Consider the following 8,574-nt stretch of genomic DNA (forward strand, 5'->3'; position numbering starts at 1 on the left):
GACTGGATATTTATCTTTATCGTCTTTTTTAAGCGAGCTTAGTTGTCGATTTTGAATTTTCAAATTCGATATTAAGATTCCGACGAGACTATTTCGCATTATAAACCTTGAAAATTATTGCATAACACAAAAAGGTTCTCAGACCTTCGTGTAAGTTTGCAAGAAATTTTACTCCTTCCTTAAAAAATCGACAGCTTTTTTTGCCGATGATTTTTTCCCAGTACGTATATTTCCAAATGATGTTAAGTTGAGTATGGATTTATTAAGTATAAGAAATATGCGCAACAAATATTTTTTACATTTCAGTCTACAAAGTACACCTGTATTGCAGCACTATTGGATTGGTTTGACCCAAGAGAATGGAGGTAATTCCTAGTAGCGGTTTCCTAACACTGATAATCGGTCATTCCCAAGCCTTAACATGCGAAACAGAATAACGCGACACCGTTGTTAAAAGTAAACCGATTTCGCAAACCAAAAGCTTTGGTCGGAGTTTTTTGTCATTTGTACTCTAATGGTATCACTATGAATGTTATAGAAAGTTTTTCTTTCGACCCAAGCCTTTCAATATTCCCAAATATATCGACAGACCAGAGTGGAGGGGCGATCTGGCACCATACAAGTTTAACCAATTCTACTTTCGAGGCGATACTAACTGTAAATACATAATAGTCGTCTGAGTCGCAGAATAAATATATATACTTCCTATATATACTTCTATAAGAAAGTTTTTCGCTAGAGGATGAGCAGAAGCCTATAGAAGTAGTGTCTTCTTAAAGTTTTCTATTCCATTCACAGCATACAAATGGTTGACGGGAGAAGCTTTGACTTATGGTCAACCGTCCACGGGAGATTGTTTTTACGTAACGCACGGTTCCACTACTTGGTTCAAATCATCATCGTGTGATTATGAAAAACATATTGTATGTAAAATATTTGGTGAGTAAATGTTTGTTGTTACGCGTCCTACCTTAAGGGAAGAAAATTTCGCGGGGACAAATTTTCCCGGAACAAATTTTCGCGGAATTTAATGTTGCGGTTTTTTAATAAATCCGTGAAACACAAATATTTTCAGAAGTTAAAAAATTACCTCTAAAATCGGTCTTTTTATGAAGAAAAAAATTCTCTCAATCGCGAAATTAAGTTCCGCAAAAATTCCTTCCCGCAAAAATTTCTTCCCTTAATGTATTCCTCGTTAAAGGGCCGGAAGTCGACAAGGATTTCCGTCCCATAATGATCCCTTTACACTCTCAGTAACTACTGCCGAGCTAAATTTTCTCCATTTATTATTTTTTATTTTTTTTATTAATTGTCTTTCAGGCTCTTCCATATTTTACAATGGCTATTCGTCCTATGTAAAAATAATCATATTTAAATAAAAAGATAATTATATTCTATGAAAAAAAATATGCTGTAGAAACAAAACACACAAAAAAAACAACTCAAGAATACTGACAAAGCTCACAAAATTGCAGATTGTAAAACCGTAAAACTGTAGAAACAAAACACAAAACAGAACTCAAGGATACTGACAGAGCTCGCAAAATTGCAGAAAAAGAAAACAGAAAGTATAACTTGTTGGTGTTGTAGTGGTTGATTAGGAAAAGTTCGGTTGAGTTGTAATAGTATTGAAGTAGCTAATCCTGCGAAAATTTCAGTGTTGATCAGACCACCAGACTAAAATATCAAGTAAATATTGTAAGGTAAATATTAATAATATAACCACTAGACCTCATGATCATAGAATCTACAATATATTGGCTTGAAATAGGAAAAATTTTAAAAGTGAGTGAGGTGCCAAGAAAAAAAAAACAAACAAAAAAAACAAAAAAAAAACGGACATGACCCGAAAAACGTTGCTAAGACTTGAACATGATGAGAAATTGTAGAGTTGAATACTGCTAACTCGAACGAAGAAAACTATAAGATTAAGTAATGTATAGATTGCTGTGAGGTTACCGATTGTAGAAAAAAAAAAAATTAGATATAACGTGTATAAAATATTGCCAGACTACGATCTAATAAATACTTTTTAAAATATTGCGAAATTTTTTGTGATCAGGTTCTTCCCTGATCGCTTTTGGAATATCATTCAAAAGGCGACTTGCCTTGCCAACAAATAATTTTTCCGATACATTAGTCTCGTATTTAGATTCAACTTCCTCAACATTACGAGTATTACGTCCAGCGACTCTTAATTTAAAACCTTTTAAGTACGATGGAAACTCATCCTGGTGAATCGATTTGTGTGCGAGTTTCAAAAGTTCAAAATTAATTTGCTGCTGGATCGGTAACCAACCAAGCTGTACTACATCCTCGATTGTAGAATATCTCAGCGTCACAAAAGCTGCAATTCTGCATAGCAGTTTATCAAGTTTTTTCAACTGGATTTGTGGCAGGTTCCAGAACAATGAACAACAGTAGTGTAACTTCGATATAAGAAGGGCTTCGGCCAGTTGCTTCCGCAGACGAAAAGTTGCTGTACGACGAAGATAGCGTAGCACGTATAATTTTGAGTAAACTGATTGACAGAGTTTATCGATATGAGTTTGCCAATTTAGATTTTGATCGAATTGGATGCCAAGAAGTTTATAAACGGTAACTCGTTCTATCAGTTGGTCTGTGTGATAGATATGAAAGGTTGCGTGATCGGGGTTCATGAAATCGTGAAGGTTTGACATTCTCAGTGTTGACAGTAGCATGATTTTGTTTTTTTGTTATTAAACGCCAGATTATTAGTGCTTGACCATTCTCTAAGTTGGTTTAAACGATGTGTTAAGTTGACGATTGAAGCTGGGAGGTTTACTGTCTTACAGTGTTCATAGATAGTAGTGTCGTCTGCATATTGGTTTTTACTCCCACCATCAACGTTATCTTGTAGGTCGACGGTATAAAGGTTGAATAGAATTGGTCCAAGTATAGAACCTTGAGGTACCCCAAACGATACAGTTCCGTAGTCAGATTTTTTGTCGTCAATCTGGACGAATTGGCGACGATTACATAAGTACGAAAGCATAAGCATGGCAGCACTGTTCGAAAAGCCTATCTTTCGTAGTTTTACCAGCAGCGTTTTGTAATCGACGGTATCGAAGGCTTTGGAATAATCAAGAAAGGCGGCTAGTGTGACTTCGCTTTTGTTCATCGCACCAATGATGTCGTCTCGTATCTTCATTAGGAGCGTTTCGGTAGAATGACGCTTGCGGAAACCAGACATGGTTTGTTGATATATCTGGTTTCTTTCGATGTACTCAACGATCTGCTTTGCCATTAAACGTTCGTAAAGTTTTGATAAGATAGGCAAAACAGTGACGGGTCTGAATTGGTCAGGAGTGACGGAATGTTCAGTTTTTGGAATCGGTGTTACTTTACCGATTTTCCATTGCTGATGGAAAGTGGTTTGAGCGATTCCTGTGTTTATGATGTGAGTTAGTGGTGATGCTAGATGGTCGGCGATAGGTTTGATCAGCGATACTGGTAGATTGTCATACCCGGCAGAGCAGTCACTTCGAAGATTCTTTATCTCTTTGACAACTTGATCATAAGTGACGGGTTGAAACTCAAATTCCTGATCAACCTCAGGGACGAAATTTCGAAGAAGATGTTGGATTTCTTCAGTGGAAGTTGGTTGCGATCCAAGGATTCTTGGTGCCGTGGATAGGTAGTGTGCATTTAGTACGGATGGTTGGATATTTATCACACTTTTTGTTGGATTGAGAATTCGATGGAATCAGCCTCCAGATTTCTTTTGGTTTTTTCGATGAAAGAAGTCTGCGGTAGAAAGTCTTTTTAGTGTGTTTTATCTTTCTTTTTAATGCATTGCGAGCGTCACGAAATTCGTTCCAGTCGGAGTCTGATTGAGTTCGATGAGCAGCGATGCGCTTCTCGTGGCAGCTTTGCTGTAGATCGTTGATTTGTAAGTCTTTCATCCAGGGTGCTTGCGGACGAGTGACTTTGATTCTTTTTAAGGGTGCGTGGCGTTCGACGCACTCAAAGAGTAGATGATTGAGTGTGCTTAGACTATCATCTGTACAATCGGTTGCATAAACGAGATTGAACGGTAGGGTGGAAGCATCAGCTACGTATGTAGGTAAGTTGAAGTTTCTCATGTCACGTTACTTTACTTTGTACCGTGGTTCGAATCGGGCGACACGAGTATTCAAGCAGGCAAACACGGCATCATGATCACTGATTTCTGGCGTCGGTAGAACTTCGCAGAATTTGACTTTGCATGACGAGTTGGTCGAAATGTGGTCAATGAGCGACACTCCATTACGTGATGGAGATTTGACATGCTGGGTGAGGTCGAACGAACGAAGGGTTTCGAGATACGAATCTTTTATTTGAGAGTTTGATAATAGATCGATATTAAAATCACCCGTTATTACCACGTTTCCCGTCCAGTCAAGAATAGCTGTTCCAACGATTCTGTCGAAGCTTTTAAGCCAATCCGCTTTTCCTTGGTTTGTGAAGTTCGGTTGATACGCAACATTGAGGAGTAGTTTAGAATGTTTGTTTTTTCCTTCAATTTCAACCCATAGATGTTCGAGGGCTGGGTTGATGTTGGTGATATCTTTGCGTATTTTGTGCTTGATGTCATCTTTGATGTATATGCCGACACCGCCACCACGCCTGTTGTCTCAGTTATGATAATAAAGTTTGTAACCTTCAATTTTAACATAATCAAGCAAGAAAGGATTGTCTTTTAGCCAGGTTTCGGTGAGTGTTACCGCATCGAATTTATATTTATTAACAAAGAGCACAAATTCATCGAACGTGGATACCATGGACTGTGTATTGATGTGAGCGATGCTAAACAAATGTCTATTTTCATTGAGTTTTTCGAATTATGAACAATTCTTTAGGGTCCCGGTAATTTTGATTGAGGAACTAATTCAAAAAAGATAGATCTTGAAAAAAACTTTCCAACGAACCCAAACAAAACCTATTTTGCCAAAGCTGACAAAACTGCACTTGAAGTTCACGTACCATAGGTTTGAAATTTCACAGCACTGAAGGAGTTAAATGAGGAAAATTCAAAAATAATTTCTGATTTAGACTGCTGGCATCCATTCTTTAACCTTTAAGGAATTCTTGCTCCTTATACAACTTTGATACATTGCGCTCAGGCTCACCAATGCAATTATGTTTTCTTTGAAAGTGATGTTGTAATAGCACACCGCTATGCAAAGGCGAAAACAAAAAATGTAGTGTTTCCAGAAACCGGCCAGGTGAAAAAGAAAGTTTTTCTAACCCGGCTGCAGACTATATGGGTTCGTCTATATGGTTCATCATAAAGAATATCAAGTTCACCGTTCAAGCTATCAAACGTCGTTTGAGGATATTTCCGCTTGTAAACCAAGTTTTGTTGGTTAGTAGTTGATACATTAGTATTCTTGGCTTACTTGATACTGTTTACGTACATTAAAGTTATCTTTAATAAAGTTATTTCAATGATCTCAATTTATCAAAAATAACAACAACAAAAAATTTTCCGGCCGGCCGCATAAGAGCTTTTTTTCCTTCACCCGCATTCCGGAAACACTACATTTTTTTATTTTCGCCAAACGTCCTAATTATTACTTTTAACATTTAACAGACGTTCAATCCCAAAATCCTTTTCATCTTGATTCGTAAGGCGTGCAAGTTATTACTTTTGTATTGTCAATAAGTGTAATTCAGAAGCAGCCACCGACGAAAAATTTGTAAATACCTGTTCTTATTTGCCAGCTGGAAGGATTTTGTTAATTTTTAGAACAGATATCCCAATTTCCAGGGTACCAATTTTCTACTCAGAACAGATTAAATAATTACTATTCGTTACGTCCCAGAACAGATAACCTTCACTTGATAAAAACAAACAAAAACTTTGCCAACCAAAAGCTGTCAATATCTAGCCTCAGTAGCAGCGACGATGAGCTGCCAACAAAACATTAGTCTTTTTTAATTGTAAAGTAGCGTTGACTTTTATTAGCCTTTGTTGCTACCTTTTCGTCAACATGAAATAAACTATTACTTACTTACTTACTTACTTACTAGAACAGATTGTGTTTATCGAGCCAAGCAAAGCTAAAGCCATTAGAACAGATACTATTTTCTGAGAAAGGAATAGAACAGATCATAAAAATTAGTTTTTCTTGAAAATATCTTGCTCTAACTTGCCAGCTGGAAATAATTTCAATGTAGAACAGATCCCTAATTTACAGCTGGAAACCTTTAGAACAGCTCAGAAAGGAGCGAGTGCTTACGATGCGGAATTTATTAGAACAGATAACGAATTTACAGCTGGAAAACATTTTGAATTTGAACAGATCAAATCGATGACCAAAGCGGGTAGCGGGGGCAAGGTTTAAAACAGATAGTATTTTCCTAGCTGAACCAAAATTGGGAAGCATATATTTTAGGGAAAAGATCGGCCATAATTTTTGCTTAGAACTAGAACTGATCGAAAATTTCCAGGTGGTAGATTTTTATGCAAGAACAGATCAATAATTTCTAGGTAGACAATAATTTCCTGTTTTCCTTAGAACAGATCGCTATTTTCAGCTGGAACATACCTTTAGAACAGATATTTTGAAGAAACCCCTCGGTGGCTGCTTTCGGTAATTGACTTGAAAAAGCAATTAATGCAAAGGATGATTGGATTAAAACTCAGACAAACAGTAATTTTGATGTCTATTAAAATCACTGCGGTATGATATTCAAATGTTTCCATTATCTTCTTGAATACAGATAACACATTTCCAAATTCAAATGGTACAGGCAAATATCATCTCATTCAAGCTGACCGTAAAAGACAATCGTTTGCTAATGAAGATTGCGAAACTAAGAAAGGAAAGCTTGCAACTTTTAAAACAGAATCAGAGTGGGATGCATTTTTCGGACAAATTCCCGCAAGGTAAATTTTTCGGACAAATTCCCGCAAAGTAAAATTTTTCGGACAAATTCCCGCAAAGTAAAATTTTTTGAACAAATTCCCACAAGGTAAAATTTTTCGGACAAATTCCCGCAAAGTAAAATTTTTCGGACAGATTCCTGCAAAGTAAAATTTTTCGGACAAATTCCCCGCAATGTAAAATTTTTCGAACAAATTCCCGCAAGGTAAAAATTTTTGGACAAATTCCCTCAAGGTAAAAATTTTCGGACAAATTCCCGCAAGGTAAAATTTTTCGGACAAATTCCCGCAAGGTAAAAATGTTCGGGCGAATTCCAGCAAGGTAAAATTTTTCGCACAAATTCCCGCAAGGTAAAAAATTTTCGAACAAATTCCAGCAAGGTAAATTTTTTTGGATAAATTCCCGCAAAGTAAAATTTTTCGGACAAATTCCCGCAATGTAAAATTTTTCGGAAAAATTCCCGCAAGGTAAAAAATTTTCGGGCAAATTCCAGCAAGGTAAATTTTTTTGGACAAATTCCCCCAAGGTAAAATTTTTCAGACAAATTCCCGCAAAGTAAAATTTTTCGGACAAATTCCCGCAGGGTAAAAACTCATTGTATCTTTTGTTTTATTTTCATGTATTAAATTATTCTAGACCTTAGCTCTCAATAGATCTTATTGGAGTTTTTGATTTTTCTAAAGAAGCGATGCATTGTGGGATTATTTCGGGAGTATTACAATATAAAATTCCCTCGAGGAATTCCTAAAAGATTTCTATTGTAATACTCCAGAAACAATCCCACAATGCATCGCTTTTTTAGAAAAATCAAAAACTCCGATAAGATCTATTGCTTCAGATTTTTTGATTCGTGTTCTACTGCTACTATTTTACGTACTTGTATTGTTTCGAGGAGTTTACCCTTGAATAAAATTATTAGAGCTGCATGATTTATTGGCTTAGCGCAGAAAAATTAGCTTTTGAAGAGCAAATAGTTGGAAAAATTTTTACGTTGTCAAGTTCTCAGATTTTCTTGTTTTTCAATTCACTTTAAATCTTTTTTTAGATACGCTGGAGATTCGTTTTGGATTGGACTCCAAAGACAGTTCGGAAATTTTTGTATGTACTTTTGTGAGACGACTTTCGTTGGATAAGAAGCAGTGAATTTCAATTGCGCCTCGGATATACTTTACACTTCTTAAAGCCGGTCTCCACATGCACGCGTGCGCGCGCTTTTTTGAGAAAAGCTTCCATGCTATTTCTCAAAAGAAAAATGAAGCAATTCCATTGGCGCGATCTGACGTAACTGTTGAAAAAAGTTGAAATGTGCTCAACTTTTTTTCGAGCGCACTCTTCATTTTTATGACGTAATCTTTTTTCCAAGCAAAAAGGATTGAAGCCAAAAAGTTTCTTGAAAAAGTGTAATCACAGCGCGCGCAATTGGAGACTGGCTCTTAAAAACCCGCAATCTCCAACTAATTGTTCTGGCAAAATCATTGGGGGGGGGAGGAAGACCCTGTTGAGCTTGACTCTAGTCTGACTCTGTGAAAAGACATAGAAAGGTCTCGAATTGTTCAATCATTTTATATTATCTTTGTCTTGAACCTCTTAGATTGGGAAGATAGTACAATGCATGCCAGCTATTTCAAATGGGCAGAACACCCACCAATTAGTGGATGCGTCTACGTAAAGTTTGATGGAA

General features: G+C 36.6%; 1 long non-coding RNA gene across 1 annotated transcript; it reads left to right on the top strand.

Annotated features, from left to right (window-relative positions):
• Positions 1-306: 306 nt before the first annotated feature.
• Positions 307-7,991, top strand: LOC136817752 (uncharacterized). The gene is made up of 4 exons (XR_010848146.1): positions 307-365; positions 799-939; positions 6,730-6,895; positions 7,939-7,991. It is a non-coding gene; the product is annotated as an uncharacterized lncRNA (long non-coding RNA).
• The last annotated feature ends 583 nt before the right edge of the window (positions 7,992-8,574 follow it).

This window comes from Clytia hemisphaerica, unplaced genomic scaffold (assembly GCF_902728285.1).
Source record: "Clytia hemisphaerica strain Z4C2 unplaced genomic scaffold, Clytia hemisphaerica genome assembly, whole genome shotgun sequence".
Lineage (NCBI taxonomy): Eukaryota > Metazoa > Cnidaria > Hydrozoa > Leptothecata > Clytiidae > Clytia > Clytia hemisphaerica.